Below are 26,454 nucleotides of genomic sequence, written 5' to 3'. Positions count from 1 at the left end.
AAGAAAAAAAAAAAAAAGAAGGGGGGAACAAAATGAAAGCTTTCTTGTGGACAGTTTGTGTTTGCATATTTATTCCCACAGGTGTAGTTTTCTTTGTGTGGTTACAAAAGAGGTATATTACTTGGACATTAAATGATGACCAGCAATATCCTTAGAATATCCTAGTGCTTCCATCAGCAGAAAGGCTTGGGTAATTAAACACAAGCTTGATAGGTCTTAGTCCTTCAGTTGACAAATGCTTCCAGCTTCTCCATGACCCCAGCGTCAATGAGGCAGGTTAGAGCACACATCACCAGGTTGTCTCTCAGGAGTACCATTACTGGGTGCTGTAAATCCTAATCGGTGAAAAGTCCTAAATGATACCTAGATCAGAGGTGTTCCTGTATGTTTTGTTGTAGAGGTTGTGCTTTCCCTACTCTATTGTGACTAACATTGCACCTACTGGGACATGGGCTTCACCCCAAAGGGACCACCTGCACTGTATTTGCCAGCTTCTAGTGTATCTCAGCAGTTTGACGTTTGAATATCTCATTGTATCTCAGCATTCGTCTGTTTTCTAAGCTCTTGAATTCACATAGAACCATAAACTGATGTTATTCTACAATAGCAGGGATGTGAGGCAACACCTTGGCTAGAACATCTCTCCACTTTTCAGAACTGTTCACCTGTAGGGTAGGTTGGTCATTAACCTCTTCAAAGACTGCATTCCTCTACCAGCTCCCTTCCTATTACACCCTACATTTTATTAATAACTCCTTATGGAGTATAATCACTTCTTCAGCTCCATTTCACCCCACGTGGGCTGTCCAACTTGCCATTGTCCTAGACCAGGACAGCTGAGTGCTGCAGAGGTAGGATATTGTGCTGTCACATGCGAATAATGGTCTATCCTTTCTGCACTATTGTAAAGGATTGTACAAAAAAAAAAAAAAAAAAGGCAGGGGGCAATGGAAAGACAGTTGTCTGCCTGTGCCTCTGAAGGACAACTGCATGCAGTACATTTCTATACACACAAGTCAGCTTTCTTGCCCTAAATGGAAGAAAGCAGTGCTCATACATTTTCCTGATCCCTCAATATCTCTGCAGTCAGAAGTTTTTGCCCATAGACATATATTACACTTCTGAAGTAAACAAAAAGTTCAGAGAACATCTCATTTATCCAGCCCAGCATATTTCAGTTCTGTGAAAAGAAATAGATCTCAACACAGAGGAGACAGTTGCCCTGCCATGTGCAGAGCTACTTTTTTTCCATTAAAAGAGCATTGTGTTATAATTAGCCAGCCAGGATTTGAAATACATTTTCAGCTTTTAGCTAATGAAGAAAGAAAGAAAGAAAGAAAGAAAGAAAGAAAGAAAGAAAGAAAGAAAGAAAGAAAGAAAGAAAGAAAGAAAGAAAGAAAGAAAGACTACAACTTTCTAAACTTCGGTGAAGGGAATTATTTATGTTCAAATTATGACATTAACATTTTGTCCCTCAGAGTTTGCTAGTACCAAACGAAGCCTGTATTTATTATTTGCAAAGTGAACTAAAACAGTGGCAAGACTGGACAAGGAGGGTGTGACTCGAAAAGGCCTACTTTCAGTAGAGCTTAAGCATCTTACTATCACCAGGATCTTCAAAAACCCTGCTCAGCTGACATCTAGAGCTGCAGGCAACCAAGTTCATGCCAGCAGCAACCTCTTGCTTCTGACACTATCAAACCATTTGATACCATCTCAGCTAATGCCAAAATCCTGTCTGGGCAGGAGTGAACCTAGATATTCTCTCACTTGTCTCCATGGTCCCAAACCAACAGGTATATTCTAGGTATACTCTGTACTTGCTCAGCTGTATGTGGCTTCATGGCCAGGCATCACAGAAGACCACTAGTGAGAAGGCTGTTTTATGATTATCCTCATCCCAATTTAAGTTTTACCAAGGTGATTCCCCTAAAATGGGGAAAATCATTCATTTTTCCAGAAACTCAGGAGGTGGAAGAATCAGAAGATAGCTGCCTTGACTCCCAAATGACAGGTCTAGCTCTGACTATCAGGGTAGCAGTGAGAAGATGTCCCTCTACACAGTCGGAAAGTGCTGGCATGTCTTAGCAACATAAGAGGTCATTGTCACTTAAGGTTTACATCGGGACTGTCCTGGAGAAAGACACCCCATTTAAGGGGTCTAGCTATTGGGTTTCCCTACCAGGCAATAAATCCTATAAATCCTGTCCTAGAGTTTTAACGTCTTCAGTGTCTTTAAATGTCCAGGCTTTGCAAGGGAAGGAAGTCTGAGTGCCTAACACAGGTCTGGGGATGCCACGAGACAGCAGGATGCCTGAAAGTTAGGCAATACAGTGTCCATGATCACATAAGGAGTTAGCCCAAAGGGCCTCAGAGGTATTTCACAGAGAAATGAAACAGAGCCTCTGACCATTGCAACACTTGCCATCAGAAACTGCAAAGTCAGCTGATTTTCAGAGCAAATTGCTGGTGAATACAAGCATTGGCATCTTGTGCTTTCTACTGACTGACACGTGCCTTGAAACTGCAACATTCTCAACACTAGGCTGAACATTTCATAAATGCTTTATTTTTCCCTTGTCCCTTACCATTAAAGAATGTACATGGCTCATTAGAGAAAATTCTCTCACAAGAACTGCTATCAGCAGGGTTAGTGAAACGGACGAGTGTTCTTTTCCTTATTTGACAGACTGTTCCACACTACTCTTTGCAGCCCACCAGCTGATAGAAGAAGTTGAGAGTGGCCTGGTCCAGTATGCCACGAATTTGTTTCTGGTCCTGGCTCTGACACTGATTTACTGCATGACCTTTGTCTCCACGGAACTCCATTTCCCATCCCCAGATCTGTCATATCTTGCTCTTTTTGAACTGAATTCTTCAAGAGGAAGGCTGCTTCTTATTATCACAAACTCTTTTGCTTAGTACAGAAGAAGACTGATACAAACTGCAGAGTTTAAAGCTTAAATGACACAACCGTCCACCTAGGGGAATTTAAAATAGCCAGCTATTAATGATAGACTAAAACATGATCCTCAGGCTGAAACTTCTTTTAGCTTTGGAGACTGGAAATCATTCCTCTCATTTTGTTTGTATGTCTTGATTCTTCAGTGCTGGTGTGAGTGCAGCCGGCAGTAGCTGGATTTCAAGGAGGCCTGTATACTGCCAAGGCAAATGATTTTGTGAAGTCCTCATCATTCCATTTACATGAGATGCTAAGAAAGAAGTTAATTAGAATCTTTTAACACTCACTGGACTGCAAGAAAGGCTTCCTGGGTGCATGGGAAGTCTGCACTGTCTCAACCTTGAATACACTTTCTGTTAGAATTGAATTGCACAAGGTCAGATTTCCTCAGAAAAGAGCAGTTTGTTACTGCAGGCTGCAATAAGTTACTACAGCCCTGAGAAACATTCCAGATAAGCAAAATCCTCAGAATTCATTACAGCATCTTTGCTTTCAGCATATGTGGCAGTGCTGACCACCTTGCTACAACTATGTTAAGTTTCCTTCACTTCCACTTCACCACCCAGAAGTTAAGCACCAAGGTCTTCCCTAATTACTTAAGGCTCAATGTATGGGGAGTTAGAAACAATTTTTCACCCCAACGCCTTCTTCCCATAGACTTAATACAAAAGATTCACTGTTGATTAGGTCAGACTTGGGTGTCTACCCTGTGTCACACATTCATGTACCCTCCATCACACAGCCAACGGTGGCTTAATCACAGATCCTTAAGGCTGAACCCTGAAGTTGGAATCAAGGCCATCATGAGTCTTTTCCCATTCTGGTGCTTGTGCTTATACTGCTTAACTCAAGTACTTTCACCCAGGGTCATCAGTCTGAATACACTGAGGTGCCTGCCTTCATACACAACGTGGCTGATGCTGGCAAGAACTAAGCTCTAACGGGAGATTCAGATTACTAATGGACAAAATTTTTAAAAGATACAATAGTCCTAAAGTGTCCACACGCACATACAAAATACATACTTCCCTTCATTTGTCTGCTTGTGGTGTAGCTATACTGCCACGTGATAAGCACAACTGAAGAAAAAAAATATCAAATTTTAGGCAGAACCTATAATTTTGTGACCAATAAGCAGGGAGCAGGGCAATGATAAGGCAGAAAACCTCTTTGTGAATCTAAAGATTCCGCAATTAACATGTTTTCCAACACTGATGGGGGTCTCTGCTATAAGACCTGTCTGCTGCAACATAGATTGCTAGCAAAATATCACCTTCTTTTACTGGCAAGTCCCGATTTTTAAGCACAGAGCAGAAGATTGGGAACATGCTGTGAAAAATAATTTTAAAAATATACCCCAACATTCTGGGGGATATACATCTGCTTGTAAGCACTGTTTGTGCTGACAAAATTCGGGCTGGCGTCTAAATCTAGGTACATACTGAAGAAACCTTCCTTGTGGTCTTCTACTACAACTGAACTTTCTAGTCCAATTTCACCTGTTTCCTACAACCATTTCCAAGTAAACTTTCTTCTCATTTCAGTTAAGGCAAAGTTCAAAGATAACAGGTCTGTTGCATGAAATTTGCTTTTTTGTGGGCTTTACAGTAGGAAAAGGGCACAGAGAGCTGGGCAGGGAGGCCACAGGAAATGTAGGAAAATTTTATACAAAGGACATAGCTCGGAAACTGTAAAAATATCTTGTTGATAGGAGAAAACATGCTAAAGATAAACACTGCCCGTATTTACTGGGGAAAGAAACACCAGGCAAGAACAACCCCCTTATTTTTCCTCTTACCATCAGTCCTGTTTACTCTAGGTATTAAGGAACTGAAAAATTGTCATGTATTGTTGAGCTCTGCCATGTTTGCTTACATAAAGGAGAAGAATTCCTTCAGCAGAAAGAATTACTAAGTTAAATGGTATGGCCTGTTTCGAGAAGCTGGATGAGATCATCTGCCTGACCCATCTGACCCTAAAAATTACAAAAAACATGCTCTAGCTTCCAGATTCTACCGTTAGGGTCAGCATCTCTGAAAGTCAAGCCACTTGTCACATTTCAAAATTTAGGCAACAACACCTAAAATACAGTCTTTGTCGTCTTTAGGCCAAACATCAGTTTTATGATAACCCTTTTGAAAAAATAGAGAGATAATATATCCCTGGCACCCCCAACTGTCTCTTCACCCCTCTACTAATGTCAGGATTTTTCAGGCTGTAGCATGGCTTCCTTCTTTATAATTTTGTAACTGTCTGAATCTTGAAGACCACTGCGAAGCTCAGCATTAGTTATCTGCATTCATTAGAAGACATATTTTCATTTAGAACTTTGTGAATAGTGTTTTCCTTCACTTAATAGTTTTAGATCCATATATTTTTAAACTTAGGGTTTGGGGGAGGAAGCACCAGAAACTGCCTAGGATTTGGCTCAGGGCTGTAAGTGCTGGCAGTGATCCTGCAAGGTGCTTAAACACATGCTCGACTCAGCACACAGGTATGTCTTCATTGACTTTGCTAGGACAGGTATGCTGGGTATACAACATCTTACAGGACAAAGCTCTTCACACAGCAGTTCTCAAGCACTTCCCTGTTAAAACATAGTTTCTGACATTCTCATGACTCTAAATATTAAACCAAACAGTTTAGTATCTGTTGAGTCAGGACGCCACTTGTAACCCTCTTGGGGCATGACCTCTAGGCCAAGAAGAACTGTCCTAGAGTCCTGCAAGCACACGGAGAGTTTCTGTTGTGATTATATGTCAGTGTGTGACCACTACACACAGAAGGAAAACCTCCCCTCTCTCATTATGGAGGCTGGCTTGGGCACTAGTCCAGTGCTGCCAAGTCCTTTATCTTCCCATGTAGTTAGTAATCAGTTCGTTTCTACCTCACCCATATTTACGCTGGTAGCTGAGCACCATCTCAATAAGGTGAGCAGCTCATTTTGTATTCCCTTTCCTAATTGGAGCCTTTAGGCATCAGATCATGTTTGTGCAAGACGCTGTAAAACATTTAAAATAATTCAAGTTCTAGTTAATTCAGGTAGCAGAGAGCCTTGACATCATCTGCTGTATCTAAGATGAACTGGTTGCTGCAACCCCGAAATGCTCCCCAGCATTTCAGATGAGTTTTCAATACCATTTTAGATCACTGGAACAGAATCTGAAGTACCAAGTAGAGTTCCAGTGTCAATCTATGACTCTACACATGATCATAGTATTAAATAAGATGTTAGGTGCTTTTCCATTTCTTTTCATCCTTTGTCTCTTGTGTTACATTTACTAGCTCTTTAAAGAAGAGAAAGTCTTTCTGTTCAGTGTTTATCAGCCTTTCATTGTGTTCATACAACCTCTGTTCGGAAACTACGGCTTCCCAGTCCCTGTAATGGAAATGCTTATACCTGCTGTGAGTGAGGGAGCCAATAATCAGACATCCCATACTAGGAGGCTAATGGCAGGAAATTAACACAAAGGAAAATGTCATTTTAAATAACTATATAACTGTCATATAGTGGTAGAGGAGGGCTGCTGGAACCAATAAAAAGCACTCCGCTGCCGTAGAGAAAGATGTTTAAAAATTATAAATTATCACACAAAGGAAATTTTTACCCTGCATTCATGAAACCAGCAGTTGGAAAAAGAAATCTTAACACTTTCAAACATGTCCCATGCCTTATTTTTTCCATGTAAACAAGTATTGCCTTAAAAAAACAACACTGTGGGATTCATCCACATAAGTAAGTGCCTACAAGCTGCACCCTCCGCAGTGCAGTCCTTGAGGCTCCCTCCACGCTGGGTGGTGAGACAGACTCCTCAAATGCAACTCAATCCCATCCTAAGCAAAGTGGGTTTTGTCACCTGATACTTTTTGCTTCCCCTTTAATTGAGCGTTGCCTTGTTCTTTTATAGCTCAAGAGGGTAAACAGGAACACCCCCCTGACTTTCTCTGTCCCATTCATTAATTTGTATAGCTCTTAGTCATCTGCTCTCTAACAAAGTAGTCCTATTCTTTTCAGTTTCTTCCTGAGGGAAGTCTGTCCGTGCTTAATTATTTTTGTTGCCTGTTCTCAACCCCCCTGTGCTTCTGCTGTCTCCTTTGTCAAGGCAAACTGCAGTTGGTAGTCCTGATTGTAGGGCTGACAATTCACACTGACAATTCACACTATGCTGACTAGTTATGCAAGACATTCAAGTTAGGGGAAGAGAAACTCCACATATCTTGTGTAACTAACCAAAACCATGTAAATTACTACTGAATATGCAACTAGGACTGCTTTGCTTCCTGCAGCGAAAGGAAAAAAAAAAAGGATGGGAGCTTCTGGTAGGCTTTTGTGTGTGTCCTGCTTCCAAGCCAAGAAGAGCCAGGGCTGTGGGAAGGAGCAGAGGAGGGTGCCTTACTCTCTGAGTGCCCTGCTTGTACTGCTGCAGTATCCTGGTTTTCACCTCACAGTCCTCAGGATTTGGCCCCTTTCTCCCCATCCCCACATCCCCTTGCCCCAAGCCTCTAAACCACAGCATCCCCCACCACCCTCAGCAACAAACCCCAGGAAAGTCCCTGTCTCTTCTTCTGCCAGACACTCCTGTCTACTTCCACGTCCCCTCTTAAATCATCCCAACGGTTCAGGTACCCCAGTCCTGAATTTTCCCTCTCCTCCCTCCTCTGATCTCTGGCCCCCTCTCATAGAGGCTGGAGGGCTCGGAGAAGCTGCAAGTCCATAGACGTGCCCCAGGGAGGGCAGTAACTGTGGCTGGCAGGGCTGGTTGCCATAACCGAGCACAATCCTGGCCTGCTCTTCCCACATAAAAAAGTTTCGGTTCTTGCTTTGAAAGGTGCAATTAGGACATCGGCCACACTTCTCAAAAAATCACCCTCAGTGACACCTGAAAAGAGACGGAGAAGACATGCCTGATGAAAAACAAGAGCTGTTGAAGTCCTCAAAACTGGGTTTTGTTCCCCTCCCCTTTCCTTTTTTATTTTTTTGCCTCCCTTTTCTAAAAGTAGCCATGAGATACTGTCTGACGGGGTGGCAAACACGATGCTCCATCCTGCTGCTGAGGCCAAACGCAGGCGGAAAGCACAAGCTGTTCACAACAAAAATCATCAGCCTGTGAGTGACTTGTGGGGAAAAAATGCAAGTGATTTTCAGCAGCGAGGCAGTCTTGGGTGTTGGTTATTGGCAACCTCAGCGAGACGGCCACGGGAGGAGAGGCTTTCCCGTGAACCAGCAAGAGGCTGGTGTGTCCCACATAAGCTGGTTAAATAACACAGCATTGACGCTGCCCCTTGACTGGGCATCTTAGGTAAGAGTGAATTGAGAAATCCACAGCCCAGTATTACCATCTGACATTTGCTTTTGAAGAAGTTACCACAGAAACCTCAAAAGCAGGTTTCAACGATAAACACATAGGGCTAAGGCCCAGCAAGGCTCTGTGTGAAGAAGCGCATATCGTGCCTCCCATGGCCCTGGCGCTCCATGGGGCCCTTGTGTCCCCAAAAGTAGAAATGCTATTTTGGGGGGAAATGCTCCCTTTCCCAAAAATCCCAGTGGGATGCAGAGAGACCACAGACCCCCATGAGTCAGCACAGGACACAATGGGAAGTCAGTCTGAGGAAGGAGACAGCTGAATGGAGGCAAGCAGCGCTGCGTGAGTTTGCAAACCCCAGCCCAGCTCTGGGTATCTGGCTGATGAATAGGGATGGCCGGGGATGGCTGTAGGGGTTCCCATCTTCACCTCCAAGCCCTGCCCCTGCTTCAGGACACCTCAGCTGCTTGTGCGGCAGGAATTGAACCGCTGCAAATTACAGCTGGGTGTATTAAAGGCAGCCAAAGCTGGTGCCAGTTTTTCTATTAATATTACTGCTCTGCAAACCGTGCTGGTTCAACAGCTGCCTCCAAAACAGCTGAGCCACCTTCGCAGCACGGATGAAAACTTCCGAGAGAGAGGTGGGGCAGACAGCCGGCAGCAGGAATCGCCGCAGCCATCTCCGGGTAAGCCATCCTCGCCCGTGAATCAGAGGCCTTACAAAGTGGATCCGAGGCGGGATGTAAAATATTACACATAGCTCTAATAGCTCTGGGGTTTTTTTTGAGCCTCATGATGTATGGCATTCCCCCATGGCACAGACTAAATCCATGACTGCATGCTTTCTAAGAAGCTTAGGAAGTGATTGTATAAAATTAGTATTAACTAGTTTCACTGTTATTAAATGGAAAATTAAAGCTCCCAACACTAAGCTATTCAAGGTGGTTGCTACACGAATACTCTGTAATGCCCTCATCAACAATAACCATCATTAAGGCTGCTCCTTAAAAGCTGGAGAAAAATGCATACTCTCCTGCATTACAATCCACTTTCCTAGAGCAGCCATGAATTTAAAAATCTATTAAGAATGGCATGTACAGGAAGCAATTTCCTGCAAGATCACAGAACTTCTCAGCCATAAATAGAGCAAACCCTATCAGTTAAGTTGCAAAGGGTAATCAGACATATCCTGCCCTGGATTCAAAGCACCAATTTAGCTGTTTGGCTGACTTTGCTTCACTCTCCGTGTTATAGTTTGTGGTTATAATGTACCAGGATACTTAAGGAAACCAAAAACCATGAAGGATGTTTCCCTTGCACCACTTGTCATTCATCTTAAAAATCATGCATCTTATTGTCCCCTTTTCTCTTATTTTTTGAGGTCCTCAGCATTTATAGACTTCATCTATTGCACTGCCTTTAGCCTGGCAAACAAATACAAATTCCCCCCATGACAAAGCAAAGGAAAAAGGTAATAACATTGCCAGCAGGGCAAAGTGCTGCCACCAGAACCAGAGGCAGCAGCTGCTGCTGTGTCAGAGCCACCAAGAGCTGTCCATGTGCAAGAAGAGATAAAGGGGGAAAAAGTACCCCAGGTCTGCATGGAGACAGCAAGCTGCTGGTGAGACCACAGTGTTTTATCTGAATAGAGCACACTGGAGAGGGTCATCTTGCATCAGACTCCCAAGTTAGCTTCCGTATTTCACAGATGAGAAAGTAAGGACCAAATTATTTCAGACCATCCACTGGGGCAGCAGTAGGACCAAGGCTGCTTTTCTCACAACCACTGAGCAAGCAATGTGCATGGTTTTCTAGCGTATTGTATTCCGCCCACAGCACTCAAAATAAATGATAAGGCTCAAGACATCAACAAAGAACAGCACACATTTTCTGCTCTGATGGGTCCTTGATTGCCTCCTTTGCTAGTATCCATCAGAAAGCAAGAGGGCAAAATAGTGGGGGAAGAGGCAGTCTAAAATGCCCTCTAAGGCTCAGATCCTTGTAACTATTTGGGTGGGCAAAAATTTAGGTGCACATCCCCATGTTCACTCACTTACTGAGGCAGTAAGTTCTCTAAGACAAGGCCTGCCAGGGACCCAGGTGAGGTTTTGTTGGGTGAGGCTGTACGTTCAGCAGAAATTAATTGAATATGAGATGTTTTAAATGAGATGTTTCAGTCTGATTCCATGTCAGAAGGACACACCTATGCACTCTCAGGACTGTCAGTCAGAATTTGTTCCTGGAGTGAAGCTCTCAAACCAGCCTTATCTTAATAAAAAGTAGGGGAAAAAAATAAAATTTAATTTAAAAAAAAAAAAAAAGAAGGAAAAGAAAGGGAAGGGAAGGGAAGGGAAGGGAAGGGAAGGGAAGGGAAGGGAAGGGAAGGGAAGGGAAGGGAAGGGAAGGGAAGGGAAGGGAAGGGAAGGGAAGGGAAGGGAAGGGAAGGGAAGGGAAGGGAAGGGAAGGGAAGGGAAGGGAAGGGAAGGGAAGGGAAGGGAAGGGAAGGGAAGGGAAGGGAAGGGAAGGGAAGGGAAGGGAAGGGAAGGGAAGGGAAGGGAAGGGAAGGGAAGGGAAGGGAAGGGAAGGGAAGGGAAGGGAAGGGAAGGGAAGGGAAGGGAAGGGAAGGGAAGGGAAGGGAAGGGAAGGGAAGGGAAGGGAAGGGAAGGGAAGGGAAGGGAAGGGAAGGGAAGGGAAGGGAAGGGAAGGGAAGGGAAGGGAAGGGAAAAGGACCAACCAATCTAGCAGTTATGGTTCTTGGATTCAGATTTCTGATTGAAAAGAAAGGGGGTGGCCCTCAAATCTCCCATGTACCAGAGTAATGCCTCACCAGTGGGTGTGCAATATTCACTGGTCACCTTCCAGACAACACTAACAAGCTTTCTCCAAATGTATTTCATAGGAGGCCTAGTCTTAGTTGTCTTCCAAGTATGTCCTTGAATCCAGCCGTGTAGTCAAACATACCCAAATATGAGAATCCTGTTGACTGTCACTGCAAGCACAGGCTGTGCCACATCCCATATATCAGCTTTTGAGCAATTTTGCCTACTTTCACCTGAAAAAAAGTAAAGAGGAATTGAGACTTTTCCCCATCCACTGTACTTCACTCTTCCCCAGCTCAGTAGAAAGCTTTTTCCATGAGTATGCTGGCCCACATTTTGCCATCAAATATCTTAATGCCAACTTACTAGTGACGGAACATGGTCTGTCTTTCATAAAAAAGAGTTTTCAGTAAATCTATGTGAAAAAATAGGGCTCAGCAAGCAGGAAAAATTGGATTTTCAAGAGCCCTCACTGTTATTTTCATTAAACTTAGCAGCAAAAGTCCTATTAAACTTGAGGGGAATGCTGCAGCCAGTGTTAAGCTACTTTATAAACCCTGTCTCTATTGACTACAATCTACAGTCTTACTCCAAACAAAAATCAGTCCCATGCAAGAGGCTCAAAATTACTAGACTATGAAAAATCCATAAATTAGCTCATAGGCTAATCAGCTCTTCAAAGTCATTCTTATTTGTTTCCTTGGAAATGAAAAACAGCTAGAAGAAAAAGTCGTCAAGCTCATGAAAGTGTTCTCTCTATAGCTACATGAAAAAGATCTGAGGGTTTAAGTGAATGATGAGTGCTCAGTAATAAACTCTTCAAAGTGTGCCCTCTATGCAAATGTCCCTGATTGTGATAGTCAAAGGAATAATAAAATTATACAGGCTGAAATTCACCCCTGGGTGGAAGGATTCAAGTGGTGCCTGCCTGATGCTAATTCTCTGCACGGAGGTCAAACTCAAGCCACTGTAAAACTTACAATCAGGTAGTGCTAAGACTAGTAGGAAATCCTGCCAATATGTTTAAAATATACTGTTGATTTTTGTTGTTGTTCTTGTTTTCATAAATTTCTTTTTCTCCTTTTCAGAATGTAAAATAGAGTATATTAGGCAATTTGGAGGACTGGAGCATTTTGGGGAAGTTTGATGCTAGAACATTGTCTCACGCTGCAGGATTTGAAAGGGTCGGAGTGTGACAGATTCTCCACCACAGACATCATTGAGATTAAGGTATTCTGCTTTAAAATTGTATTTCTCTTCATATTTCCACATCTTACAGAACTGATACCATGATATCCCATCTCAGGCACACTGGCAAAAAAGCTTTCACTAAACTACATCCATCTGAAATTTTTCTGTGCAACAGGCATAAACTTAGCCCATTTAAAAAAAAAAAAAAAAAAGCATCCCACCTTTAGTTATTTTGCTAGTTGGTTATTTTCTCAGATTTCCTGGTGATTAAAGAACCTGATGGTTTTGCTGAAGTATGAGGTCTTTCCAATCAATTAGTAAAAAAGGTTTTAGATATACTTAATTTTTAATATTTTCAGCCGTGTTTACTGAAAAAAGAAAGGAAGGAAGGAAGGAAGGAAGGAAGGAAGGAAGGAAGGAAGGAAGGAAGGAAGGAATAGTTCCTATTCTTCCATCCCACAATGGATAAGCTGCTCCCAAATAAGCCTTCCTCTATTCATGCATTTGTAAATGGCTACCTCCTGATATCCCCAACCAATATCTGACCCAAGAATTGGACCAACTTGCACTCTACCTGACTTTATATCAAGTCATTCCAAAGCTGCTTCTTCAGCAAAATGTTCTTGCTTAACTCTTTCCTTAGGGAAAAAAAAAAAATAAAAAAAAAAAATGTGCCCTGTCTTCCCAGAAAGTCTAGCAGCAACAAAATGCCCCAGCTTCCCTCTGGCAACTGCGGCTCCCAAGTCTCCTTAGCATGAAAAGGCCAAACTCCATAACAGAAAGCCCAATGTCACTTGCTCTCAAAAGGGTCATTTATTGCCCACATCACAGAAGCGCTTTCACAGAGCATTTGCCAGAGAAACTCTCTCTTTAGCACTTCTGATGCCTTTGCTCAGTCAGCCTGGAGGTCCTTGTGGCTAATTAAGTAAGACTACAGCATAAGCTCCCACCCAAAAGTGGCTCTAGGAAAGTAAAATTAAATCCTCTGGTCACCTCCACCATCCCTGATACATGCATACACAGCTCATGTTAGGCATGTGGAGTCACAAGTATGTTTAATGGGAGAACAATAGCAAGACATCTGATAGCCCTCCGTATGCTTATGGAGATGAAAATAAACAAGTCTAATCTGTGCATCAGGAATTCAGTCCACCCTCTTATTCCAGTCCATCTCATTAAAGGGTCGGCTTGAGCCGTTGCCAAGGCACTTGAACTTTTCCTTTTGCTTCCCTGGGGGTCCAGGTGGCAGTGACCCTTCCCAGCTGACCTCCTCCAGCCCTCAGAGCAGCGCTCCGAGGTCCTCTGCAGAGGACCAGCGCTGCCCAGAGCCCACCGCGGTGGAGCCAGCTCCACACTGCCACCATGTGTCAGGCCCTGCTCTGCACTCGCCCAACTCGGGCAACGTGTCCCCATCAGCTCCCAAAGGGATGGTTTCGGGCAGTACAGCAGGGCTGGAACCTCAGCATCCTTCCAGGCAATGCCCTGACCTCTGCCTGCAGAATGGGGCTGGCTCCCTGGCCCTATGGACACCTACCCCATGCTGCAGGGACCACACACAGAAGCAGGATGGAGAATGTCCCACCCTGAGACACTCTGTAGCCTGTTGATTGGAAATAGCATGTGAGAGAAGCAGGTTCAGACCTTCTCTGGTAGACAAATTGATGGCGCGCACACATCCCATGTTCCGTCTGAGTGATGGAACATGGGATGTGTCCAGATATATCCACAGAAATATCTGGATGCAACTTTTAAGGGAAGTTCTCTTTCCATATGTGTGCTCAGGGATGCCTTTTGGTTCAGGCCCTAGGTGACAAAAACAGGTAGGAGGGACTGTGGATCATGTAGGGCTGTAGGCACTCCTCAACCCAATGCAAAGCATAAGCAGACATGAAGCAGACATGCCTAGAAGCAGAAATGTTAGAGACTGACAGAACTTTCTTGGTAAAACCTGATGCCTACTAGTTTTAAGTACCTCCTAATTTGTCGGAAATGAGCAAGTGAGTTACTTTAATGTCTGAGTTTACTCTTCTCTGAGGATAAGACTTCAATGCTGAAGTCTTTCTGTGAATTCAGTGTGACTATAACTAAATGGCTAGTGTACTAGGAACCCAACAACAACATCTGGGAGACTCATGTTTCAATCCCTGCTCCAAATAATATTTTTAATGTAAAACAGAAGCCTGTCATCCAGAGGGACTCATAATGATTCATAAAGACCCGACTGTCATAAAGCTGTATGTAAACTCTAGTGCTCTACCACCAGCAAAGAGCAGATTTGCCTCCTACACATGTAAGTGCTCCCCAACACTCTCATCCTCTCCAGACAAGAGGGAATCTAGTCAGGGCTTCTGTTTTCAGAGTAAAATTAGACCTTCACAGTTAGACAGGTGGAAGTACACCTACCTTGTGAATCTCATTACCAAAGAAACAAATCAGAGCCAGTTTTCTCCAGAGAAGTGTCCAGAGAAGCACGTGTAGAAGTAATGGAGCAATGGAGACATTCTTGGCAGAAATGCCAATGCTGACAAACAAAAAATGAGAGAGGTTTTGAGAGTCTAAGTTGGCAGTTAGGTGCTTAAATCCTTCTTTCAAGCATATCTCCATCCTTCTAGATCATGTGGGCCTTAGGTGAACTTCTGCTTACAGCAGGTCAACACCTTCCTGCACTACCAGTGTTTGCATAGTAGAAGCAATATTGATATTGCTGTCTCCATACATCACCCTTGCAAGCAGTGGAGCTGACTACAAATGAGGTCATTAGAAAAAGGTAAATAAACTATTCCATCCGTTAAATGCATGGATATAAATGCAAGTAGTCAGGCAGGACAATTAGGTTCAAGGCATCATTATATTCTCTACCTCAGACACAAACTTAAGTGCTGGATACAGCCTGGAAAAGGTAACAAGATGAAATGGAAAGTGGTTATTGGGTTGAGGGGTACTATTCCTTAACATGTTACACAATTGCTTATTTCCTGGTGCATTGTAATTAACACCACAGTCTTGCCCACACAGGTAAATACCTCCAGGACAGAGCTGAGGGCCATCACCAAAGCAGCATGGAAAGCATAACTAGTGTTATACTCCCTGGGGTACTGGAGGGCATTTTTTTTCCTAAGCATTAGACGTTGGCTTGTGCTTCCTGTCAAAATCTTGTGAATTTGGCACCACAACACTGGGACAAGCAGCGCTTTCAGAAATACCCAAGAAAACATTCAAAGCTGTTAGTGTGCTTCTGTTCTTGTTAAAATGATGTAGATGTCGGAGCAGAGGGAGGAAATAGCAAGAATACAAAGTCTTTGCTTTATGTCTTTTTGACCTCTCTTAAGCTGCTGTTCAGCCATGGGAAATAAGTTCCGGAGATACAACCCTAACAGATGGGCAAACCAAGAAGAGAACATGTGACATCTGGGTGAAAAGCTTCTTGCACCGTGGGATGGTAAGGAGCAGGCTATGTTTTGAAAGCAGACCTCTGACACAGGGTCTTGCATTTTGTCTTGCTGTCACACTGTATTACCACACCACATCACACTGTGTGACATAACTGACAAACCCTGTTGTAACCTGCCTTCGTATGTGTCATGGGAAGGCAACCTGCTGCTTGATGCTTGTAAGGGTGCTTCAGTAAAAAGGCAATCCTGTTACTTCCCCACACCCAGAAGTGTATCAGAAGCAAAGCTGAACATAAAGATCTGCTCTCTTTCTGCCCACCTATATTCAGCTCCAGGCAGTCATCACTTGTTCCCAAGAACATTTCAGAAATTCCAGAGTACATAGTGATATAAAGCCTCTGAAATGGAGTAACGTCCCATGAAGAAAGAGTCTGACTGTTGAAACCTACTATTTCACATTCAAGTAGGAGGTGTATGATAGAGCACACCACAGAAGAGACCTGGTAGCATACATCAGTGAGGACAAATGAACTTTCCAATGCTGGCCCAAGGCATTTCAGTTTTGTCTTCCACTTAAGTTTGCTCTTCTAACCCTCTTCATGCCTTGTCATCTTGATGGTGGTGATATCATGATATCTGGAAGTGATACCAAAGAACTACTCAGAATCTGAGAACTTCATACTTTTCTTTTTGCTACATTCCCCAGGAATTACCAGTTGCATCAATTTGTGGGAGTCCCCGCAGATAACATTTAACCAAGCACTCTCCTGATTTATCTTGTCCCCAGGGGATTTCTAACCTATGTGGACTATGTCTGTGGATAATGAAATACAATGTCATACCACAAATTAAACACGTTAAACTAAATGACGGTCTCTCACACTTTCTGACTTTGTGAACTTCTACGCTTGTGTAATTTTCCTTGATATGTTCAGTACCACAGGCTCTCCTTAAATTCAGAGAAATGAATTCTTTCATGCAGCTCAATAAGCAGCATTTTAGAAAGCCTTTTTTTATACTGACCAAGCAGATCACTCACCCCTGGGTACTAGCTCAGCAAAATGGTGAGATGCTCCTTTGCACCTTGACTTAGAGGTGGATTTCATCCAGCAAGAGAGTTTTGCTTCTCCAGCAAACAGGGTTGAACTATGAGCTTTGCAGGCAAAGAGGCAAGATACTTCTCAACATCTCCAAAAGCAGGGGTTTTTGTCAGCAAGAAGAATTAGGGAGAAAATGTCCCTCTGTGCAATGTAATGTACAGTCCCCCTTGGTGCTCACCTGTCCTACCAGAGGCTTCATGGTGGATAGGCAGAATGAGATACAAGGTACAGGCCAAATTCCCCCCACCCAGCTTGCATTGCAATGACTGGGCTTCACATTCCAAGGTTGCATGCGTCCTTCGGTCTTTCTGCTCTTGCACCCTGCTTTCTGGCTGAATTTCCTCAGCAAACCCTCCAGCATGACCACAGCAGAGCCATTTGCAGCCTCCCTGGGTCTCTGCCTCGAGCAGCACGAGGGGAGCCACACAAAGCCAGCAGATCCCCAGGTGCTTTTGTCAGGAAGTGAGAGCCCATCAGAGCACCAAGGGAGGCATTTCACGGTGTGCGGGAGCAGCCCAGCGTGACATCAGTGTGAGTGGTATGGGGAGGAGAGCCGTTTACTCGCTGTGTACACAGCAGCCACCGCAGTGAATGGCTGCAGGCGGTATGATTAATGAGAGTGGGGATGTGCAACTGTCTTGATGAGGGAAACAGACTGGATTGTTGCACAGGTTACCAGGCCTGTATTTGCAGGAGAAAGGACAGTGGTAATTGTTTTCAGGGACAGACAGACATGGCCGCAGCCCATTGAGATGCCAGGGCACTGCAGCCATGTGGCAGGCAATGGAGGAGACGCAAGCTGCAGGCTAAGGCTGAGGTGGAGTGTGACAGGTGGCGTTTGGGGGACAAAGGCCGGATGGAGGCAGTGGGACTCCACACCGGCACCTTCCTCAGCTTCAGGACTGAGATGGCGTCTGGCCAGAACTGCCCTGTGGGGTATTGCTGCCATCGCAGCCAGCACACCGGCCTCTGTGGGCCAACGGCATGAGGCGAGGGCCATGAGGGCCGATGGCGCTCGGCCCACAAGACCTGACCAGCCCCTGAGCTGGCGGCAGCCATGGGACGGTGACGCAGCCGCCGGGGCCGAGCGGCCACCTGCCCTCAGGAGCAGGCCCGGGATCAGTATCTGCAAAGAACGAAATTGCTGGCTCCTGGCAGGCGGCCTGCCCTCCTCGTGCTGTGATCTTGTCAGATCACCTCGGAGAAAATGGCTGAGTGCCTCGGCCGGCTGCCGGGCAGGACAACAAAGGGCGAGCACGGGTGATTCACCGGTGCTGCCAGACGCTCCCCAGCAGCACCCCGCTCTCCCGGGCATGGGCGCCAGCAGCCTCCGCTCCCCAGTGACCCCCTGACACCGTTTTTAAGAGCTCAGGTTTTAATCTCAGCTCCTGCATGAATCCCTCCCGGCTGACTCAGCTCAGTGGCCAATTCCCCAGCTTGCACCTTTGAAAGGCCATTTTGGAGGAAGAACAGGAGCAGATTGCATTTAATTGTACTGCTAAGTCTTCAGTTTCCACTGGTTTGCCCTTGATTATTTCCTACTGTAAAAATCCCCAGTCCCAACAGAGATGAGGCTGCTGTAATTAGTATTGGATAAGATTAAGATAAGGAGTAGCAAACTAGATAATTTATCAGGTATCCAAGAAGGAATACGCCCTGAATGTTGATGCATGTTGCACTTATGGTCTGTTGTTCCTCGCATCTTCACTGTCATTAATATCTGGGGGATTCATTAGCAAAACAATGTCAAGAAACTTGTAGCGGCCAGGGAAGGAACCAAACTTAAGTCCCACATAGGGACTTCATCAAGCTGTATCGTCATCAAGCTCTCTGCTGTAGCAATGCATCACTGGGCGTGTGAGACACTCATTTCTAAAAACACTAAAACAACACTTGTGCTGTTCCATTCTATTCCTCAGCGGCCTTTGTGTGACATCTTATCCAGCTTTCAGAGTCAGCAATCCACAGAGGGAAGACTTGAAGAGATTTGCAACCTCGCTTTGAATGAATTTTAAAATCCTGATGTCCCTTCAAAATTGCAGAAATGAAAATGTTTCAAGCAAATATACAGATGGTCAGAGAGAAACAGAAGCTTCATGGCTGGAGAAATTTTATTGCATGTACATATCATATCAGACACTGCATCAATACATATCAATGCACAGATAGTGCCAGAGCCCTAGCTCCCTAGCACAAAAGCTAATGTTTTATTCACTTTGAGTCCAATGGTTTGAGACTAGTACAGTTACATATTACAGTAAATATATATGTACATCTATATTACATTGTTGTTATCTTATGTCTACTTCATACATAGATATAAAATACTTTGTGTCCTCTGTGCCTATGTACGTATTTCTTAAAAGCAGAATATTTTACATCATTATTGTACAGGATTCTTGCAAGTAGATGTACATTAGTAATAAAATGTCCTACTCCAATTTATATTCAAGCATCTTTTGCTTCTGGCTGGGGAAGCATGCTTGCAGTGTCTGTACAGCCTCTTAAAAGCTATAAACACAGCTATACATCTTCCGTAGAAAAAAAAATGTAATGATTTATGGGTAACTCTCTCTCTGTTAATCCTAATAATAGGGTTGGGAAAAGCAATGTGCAGCCTAGTTTAGCCTTCAGATTTAAGGATTTTCAGAGTCTCTTTCTGCTGCTCTCCAGTAGAAAAGCAAACAGGCAGCAAAAGAGGAGCAGCACACTTGGCCATCCAGAGTCAGAGCTGCCAGATGAAAAACAGGAAACCAATCCGGTTTAAGAGCAACAGCAAACTGTAAGTATGCATCTCGATGGAAACACGTTCTCCATCTGCAATGTTCTTAGCATACACCCTTATGCTTCACAAATGCCTGGAGGAGGACAGCGACATTGTAAAACTGACTCCAAGCAATCTCATCTTCTGAGCTGCAGTCTGGCAGCTGTATAAGTGGCGCAAGAATGACATTCCTCTGTCCCTCACCACTGAGTCACTGATTCCCACCTTTTGGCTGGGGAATGGACACACACTGTCTTTCTGACCCTATATTTTATGGGTTCTGACCCCATTAGTACCTGCACAACCCTTAGAGTAGCATGGGCAAGACCAAGCAGAGTCTTTGCATGAAAGTGAGTCTCCCATCTGTCCCCACACCTCTGTGTCCCAGCCGATGTCATTTCTGCTTCCAGTCCCCATCATTCGCTAACTCCCCGCCTGCTTCCTGCTGCATGTGCTAGACTCCCTGGCTGGAGAGCGTCTCCGTAATGTACTGCAGTCATCAAATTGCCATGATGCATCCTGGTAGTGTAGACAGCATGGAGACTATGGTGTGGTAAGTAAGGGTAATGTAATGTGGCCACAGGGCCAAGAGGCCCGAGAGGAGCTGAGACTGGAAGCACAGGAAGCCTTCTCCATGAGGCATTAGAGATACTCATGCAGCCACACTGATTAATACTGCCTCTCCCAAAATGAAATATGCCATCTCAAGGTCAGTGTGAATGAAAAGCCACACCAGAGTAAAACTCTCAGCTTGTTCAGACTGAAAGAAGGAAAAAAAAGAATGCAGAGCAGAGGAAAGCGAGTGGTAATAGCAGTAGAGATTACAGAGGAACTTAATAAGGATTACTGCCTGTCATGATGTAGTAAAGAGGATAGCTTTTTCTCTCACTTTTCCTGTTTTAATTCCTTCTGAAGAATAGCATAATTCTGCAGAAGGGCAGTGAACAATGAGCTGATCTCAATTCAGGAATAAGTTCCCGGTACAGATGGCAGCAGATGGAAGAAAGTTCAAATACCTCTGCAGGAAAATTGGACAAAGAGTATATGAACTACAGCAGTTGCCTCAAATCGGGGTCTCTAAGGGTTATAGCTGGCCTTCAAGGCAAATGGAAGACAAATAATGTACTGACAAAGGAAGGAAAGGACTAATACCACAGGTGAGGATTTGGATGTGTTTTTGCCTCTAGACTTCTGGCAGGGACATTCTTAATGGTCTGTGGGGGTGAGGTATTTTGCAGGAAGTCCAAGTAATTGCTTGCAGGAGATTTGTTTCTATGAGCGCTGTGGTTTCACTACACCTCTATAGATCAGGCCCCATCATGTTTCTGAGTGACACCAGCTCACGGCTGTCTAAATGTAGTGGTTATTATTAGCACCCATGCACTGTGGATGTACAAGCTTTAACCACTCAGGCCCAGCCTTTGGGAAGAAACAGCTTGTGTTTAGCTGTGTACATTTGCAATGATTCATGAGATTGTCTGCAATCTCTGTAAAAATAGTACTTACGCAATTCAGGAGCTACTACTGAAATCCTGACATTATTGGGTCTTCCCCTCTTAGTCACACTCATTTCAATTAATTTCCATGCCACCGAGAGAACTTCATACAGAAAAGGCATAAACCTGAAAGAGGAACTGGGGGAGTTAGGAAATGCAGCGAAAGGGGATGATCATTTCTTTGCAATTGTGATGAGGAAAGATTGCAGCTGTTATTCCCCCTGTAGAAGTGAAATGTGCAAACTCAACGAAAAAAGGGAGACAAATCTGTAAGGGCCCTTTTTTTTCTCTTTTGTATTTTGCCGAGCTGTTTTTCTTTACTTTTAAACTGAGCAGCTAAGACATGGCTGGAGGGTAGGAATGGTTTTCCACCCTTTTTATACCAGTGTCCTATTCTTTCTCCATTTCCATCTGGGCCCAGCTCTACAGTACTTACTGTACCTGCAGCCTTGTATGTGTCAACTCTGCAGCACCCTGCTGAGGACCATCTGAGGGATGGCTCAGAGCACACATAAGCACATGGGGTTTAACCCTTCTACACCTAAAGAGCCTCCCAGAACTGTGGTTCGTATATAGGACTCATTTCCCCCACACCTAGGGAGATTTCCTGGGCCAGGCCCTACACCTCCACCACACAAGCCCAAATGCAGTGAAGAGACCTGTGGGTCTGGATAGGGGCTAGGATGTCTTTCAGTGTTCACAGCTACCCTTAAAAGAACTTTCAGGTAGAATCTGTAGGGTCAAATGATGAGCTCCTTTTCTGTGCTGGCAAAGAAGCTACCACTGCTTCCAGACCTGTTGAACCCATGGGAGTTGTTTGGCCCAGGCTCCTCCCTAATGTAATGAAGACACGGGGTAATCCACAAGCTGTCCCTGGGCCATAGAACAGGGGCACCATTGTCACAGGAACTGTGTGGGTTCCTCTTCGCTCCTGCGTTACCTTCAACCTGTGCTGTTACACATCCATGGAGTTACACTGGAGTCTCAGCACTCCAGGTGGGATCATATTTGTAACTGGTTTCAAGTCACCTGAAATTCAGATGAAATTAGCACGGCTCTGTGCAATTGGCACACTATGAAACAAGGCTTTTGGACTGCATTCTCTCAAAGTTCTCCTTCCCTTGGAAAGGAGGAGAATATCAACAATTACACGTGTTGGAGCACCAGACAAAGGCCTTCAGAAAGTTCTTACCATAAAGTTTGTCATGTATAAACAAAAAAAATAATAAATAAATAATAAAAAAAAAGCTTCATAGAAATCAGGCCTGAACGAAAACTGCTCAACTTGGTATTCACAGCAAAGTAGGTGTGCAAAATGGGATTGAAAAACAACTGGAAGTAGCTGGGGTGACTTGTACAATACTATGTGGTACATAAGCTGAATTTGGGTCCCTCCATAGTACACCTCCACAGGTGACAATGATCTAACATCTGCTTGCATCTCACTGCACTCCTGCTGAGGCTACAAATCATTTCTTTGCTTTCTTACTCTGGGATTCTTCCTAATCTACCATCCTGGCATGGAAATGGGATTTCAAATTTCAAGGTGCTTAACACAAACAGAAGCAATGTTGGCTTCCTACTTGGTTAAACAAAACTTGTAGCTCACGGGGCCAACAGTTTGTCTCTTCAGGGCTACATGGTAGAGGATGCAAAGAGACACATAGACTTTGTAGAATACAAAGATCATAGCAACCAGGCATGTTTCCTCAGCGCTCTGGAAGCTCTTCACCCATAACCTTGAGATACCTGTTAGGCCTCCAGGTGTTATGAAAAAGAGCACTCAGACAGCTGCAGTCAGGGCAGAGCATGGAGTTGGAATACATATAAAGAGACTCAGGGCCATCTCATCATCTTGGGCAACTTTTACATGAGCAGTGTTTCAAAACAATGTACAAAATTAGATGACAGTCTCCCAGAGTGCGTGATCAGGCAGTGTAAAAAGAATATCCCATGGATCTCAGGAACCTGTCTGAAGCAGTGAGCAAGAGCAGAGAGAATTCAAGGTGAAAGAGGTAGGCAGGTCATGGAAAAAGGCTCTTTTCTAGTGTTCTGTGACCTGTCTAGCAATGTGATAAAATGGACATTGGTGTAATCTAGCTCCAAAACTCATATTTGCTTGTTCTCTACAGAACATAGAAAGGAGTTGTAGCAGGTCAATGCTCTTCACAGTCTGTGTCTCCTGATACTGAAAAAAGAGAGATGTTCTTCAGAGAGATGTCCCTTATACCCATTCAGTCTGATCTCTAAGCCAACAGAGGTGGTGATTTGCATATAGACAGCTTTCCACTGAAAAACTGTCCTTTCTTTTAGAGCAAAGAGCAGTCTTCAGAAGGTTGTTAATGATCCATGTTTTCTGTAGCCAGACAGCACTCAATGCAATGGAGCCATAGAGGTACAACCATTCAGAGGTCGTGTTTTTTCTGTCCAAATTCCAACTGGAATTCTACAAGCAAGCAGCCCAGTCTGATTAATTCTTTAAAAAAAAAAAAAGACTCGGGATTGCAGAAGAAAAAAGAGAAAATGAAGAAGAACAGGAAAGATGACAGGGAGGGATACAGACTAAGATTAAGAAACAACCAAGCAGTTTAATGTGAAAATCCTGCCACATATGAGACAAAGTGAGAAAGGAAAGTATAAACCTTGCTTGTGCCCCACCTGCTTCCCAACATAACAGCCTGGCCAAGCTCTCTCTTTTGCAGAGTACAACCATGGACACTTAGTTTATGGCATTAAAAAAGACCAGAACGATCTAGAAGAAATCAAAAGCTGGAGTGTCTGTAGTGTAAAACACTGGGTTTTCTCTAAAAGCAGAGAAGCTTAGGTAAGACGCATGAGTTCCCTGAGGCATCTATAGCCCTGGATGCAGTGCCAAGTGCTTCCTTTTCACTCTGTTCCCAAGAGTTCCCACTAATTCGGCACTCAGAAACAAGCCAGGAATTTCTGTCTGGTTTGAGTCCTTGTTGCATGAGCTTCTTGCATCAAAACTCATTGTCAGAAAGCTTTCTCCTGAAATCCATCCTCACATTCCTTTTCCCTGACTGCCTGCTGTCCTCCTGTGCTGCACACTTCCTTTGGATGAGGGGGACCTGAAGCTGTGTGTGCCCACCTACCATGTTAGCTCTCCCTTAAAGCTGGAATCATCGTTCTCACCAAGTAATACGGGCTTGGGGAGCTTGGGATAATGGCAAAGAGAGATGAGGTGTTCATGGCGCAGCAGTGAGCCGTACCACTGGGAATCACATAGTACTGGAGGGCCCTAATGAAATACATTGGCACCAGTATAAACCATTGTCTCTCTGATTACAAAATGGCTGTGTTGAAATGACTACCAGGCCCTGCTAAAACACCAAGCTCTTATATACCACTTGTCAGCCATCGTTTTCAAAGCACTTTCAGAGGGTGGGAAATGATTTATGCAAGGTCACTGAATAGAAGTAAAATTAAACCCCTCTGTGCCTGAGTCATCTGCCAGCATCCTAACCACTGAGATACTCCAGGAAACCCTGGTGTCTTTGTCCTATTAGATATCTACAGGGCAGGGTATAGCAGCAGCAGCAGCAACAGCTATACAGCTGGGATTTGCTTAGACAGAGTTATCAGGACAATTTTAAGTGGGGCAGTGCTGAAGCACTACGTGTGAGAAATCTCTCTTTGCAAAGGCAGCAGAGTAATGCAAGTCATGGCATATATTTTTCTCAGGAATCTATGGGACAAAGGTGACCAGGAAGTCCACACAAATATCACATTTACATTTAAAGTCATCAAAGCAGGAAACAAACAATCTCTGGAATAGAAGAAAACACTGTAGACTCTCCAGTTCCGAGTGGTTAATGATCTCTCCATGACCTTTTGGTTTTGCACCTCATCTTTTATTTAAACTATCTATTTAGAGCCGCAGGGCTGGGTATGAAGCACATGCCTGGATCCCTTCTCTTACAGTATTTCAAGATTAAAGTGTGAGGTTTTGTTAAGGAAGCTAGAGGGAGTGGAGCTTGACTCTAAGCAGTTTTACAGAGCTAAGCAGGGAGCCTGCCCAGCAAGGCGTGAAGGAGACCCGGGGAGAAGACTCCAGCCTTTGGCTCACCCAGTAGCATCAGATTAGCCACCTCATCACTCAGCTTTCAGTACTTTGCTAAACTGGGAAAACGGTTACCTCAGCTCCCTGCACTGTCAATAAAAAGAGGCAATAACTCTGAATTACTGCCTAAATTCAGGGTCTATAAAAAACAGGGCAACATGGCCTGTAGGAACACCTGACAGCTAAAGGTGGGTGCCTGGCCTCGCTCCCTCTATGTCTAAGGTCACCCCTTTCTAATCCCTCCATTTGTTTGACAGGATTGGGAACCTTAAAATAATTCTTATGATATCAAAAAGTATTCCCTTAGAGGAATGCAATGAAGGATTGATTTGGCAATGATTTTAAAAACCAGCCAGCAAACTTTGAGTCAATGTGCACAGTTTTCAGAAGTGGGGAGCACCGGAAAGCTCTCTTTAATCTGCAGGCTATTTGCACACCATGTCGCTTGGAAGGAGCCAGAAACCCAGGCTGAGGACATCACTTTGAGCGTCTCCTTGAGAAAAGGCTTGGCCCAGCATCCTAGCACGCTCAGCTCCCACTGCACAGCCGGTGCTGAAGTGCTGTGTGTCACTCCCTCTGTTCGCTGGAGCCATGAACTCATCCCATTCAGTCTTCTGGGAACTGTTTTGCCATTAAAAATGTAAATAATAGTAGCTAAAAAACTAACTCATAAAAAGCTTTGAAGTTTGCTTACAAACAAAATACCTTCATAAACTCTCCCAATCCTGTTTGTGCTAAAATATTGACTTTTCAGGGAGGTAAATATTTCTCCATTGCTCATTGCATAGAAACTTATTCCTGCTGTTTATTCGTATGCCAAGGCCAGTAAGTACTGCTGCAGTGTATATAATCCTGGTTTACAGGCTGCTGTACAGTTCCCAGCCTGTTCCCCAGGAAACTGGCCAGTGGAAATACTTTCATTAACTTCAGGGAGAGACAAGTTTTATTTGCCTGCTTGCAGTGCTACTCTGTACCTTAAAGTGTGCTTAAGAGGCTATTCTGGTCTTTAGAAAGACTCCTTTTGCAAGCAGATTGTTGATCTCTCTTTTGTCCTGTGGCTGGTCTACACTGCCTTGCACATGCCCCTCTACAAAGTTTGAATCATTTGTTTTTCTGGGGTAACAATCAATTGCAGGTGATATTTGTGGCTGAGTCACTTCTAGCAAGGGCAATAGGTAATGCCTATTTCTGTACATGTAAGCCATATCCCTTCTTGGGGCTGTGCCATTTGACTACAGCCGGTGATAATTCTGCCCATCCTCCTGTCCCTTACATCTCATTTAGGTTTTATTTTGCATGTTCTATTTGCAGAACAAGGGAGTTCTCTCATTCTATTTTTTATTTAT

At 44.1% G+C, this 26,454-nt stretch overlaps 1 long non-coding RNA gene across 1 annotated transcript; it reads left to right on the top strand.

Annotated features, from left to right (window-relative positions):
* Positions 1 to 1,272: 1,272 nt before the first annotated feature.
* Positions 1,273 to 16,470, top strand: LOC308190175. The gene is made up of 3 exons (XR_013946970.1): positions 1,273 to 8,951; positions 12,173 to 12,314; positions 15,605 to 16,470. It is a non-coding gene; the product is annotated as an uncharacterized lncRNA (long non-coding RNA).
* The last annotated feature ends 9,984 nt before the right edge of the window (positions 16,471 to 26,454 follow it).

The sequence above is a fragment of the Anser brachyrhynchus genome, assembly GCF_964034855.1.
Source record: "Anser brachyrhynchus genome assembly, chromosome: 2".
Taxonomy (NCBI): domain Eukaryota; kingdom Metazoa; phylum Chordata; class Aves; order Anseriformes; family Anatidae; genus Anser; species Anser brachyrhynchus.
The sequence above is the reverse complement of the archived record's forward strand: the minus strand, read 5'-3'. Positions and strand labels throughout refer to the sequence as shown.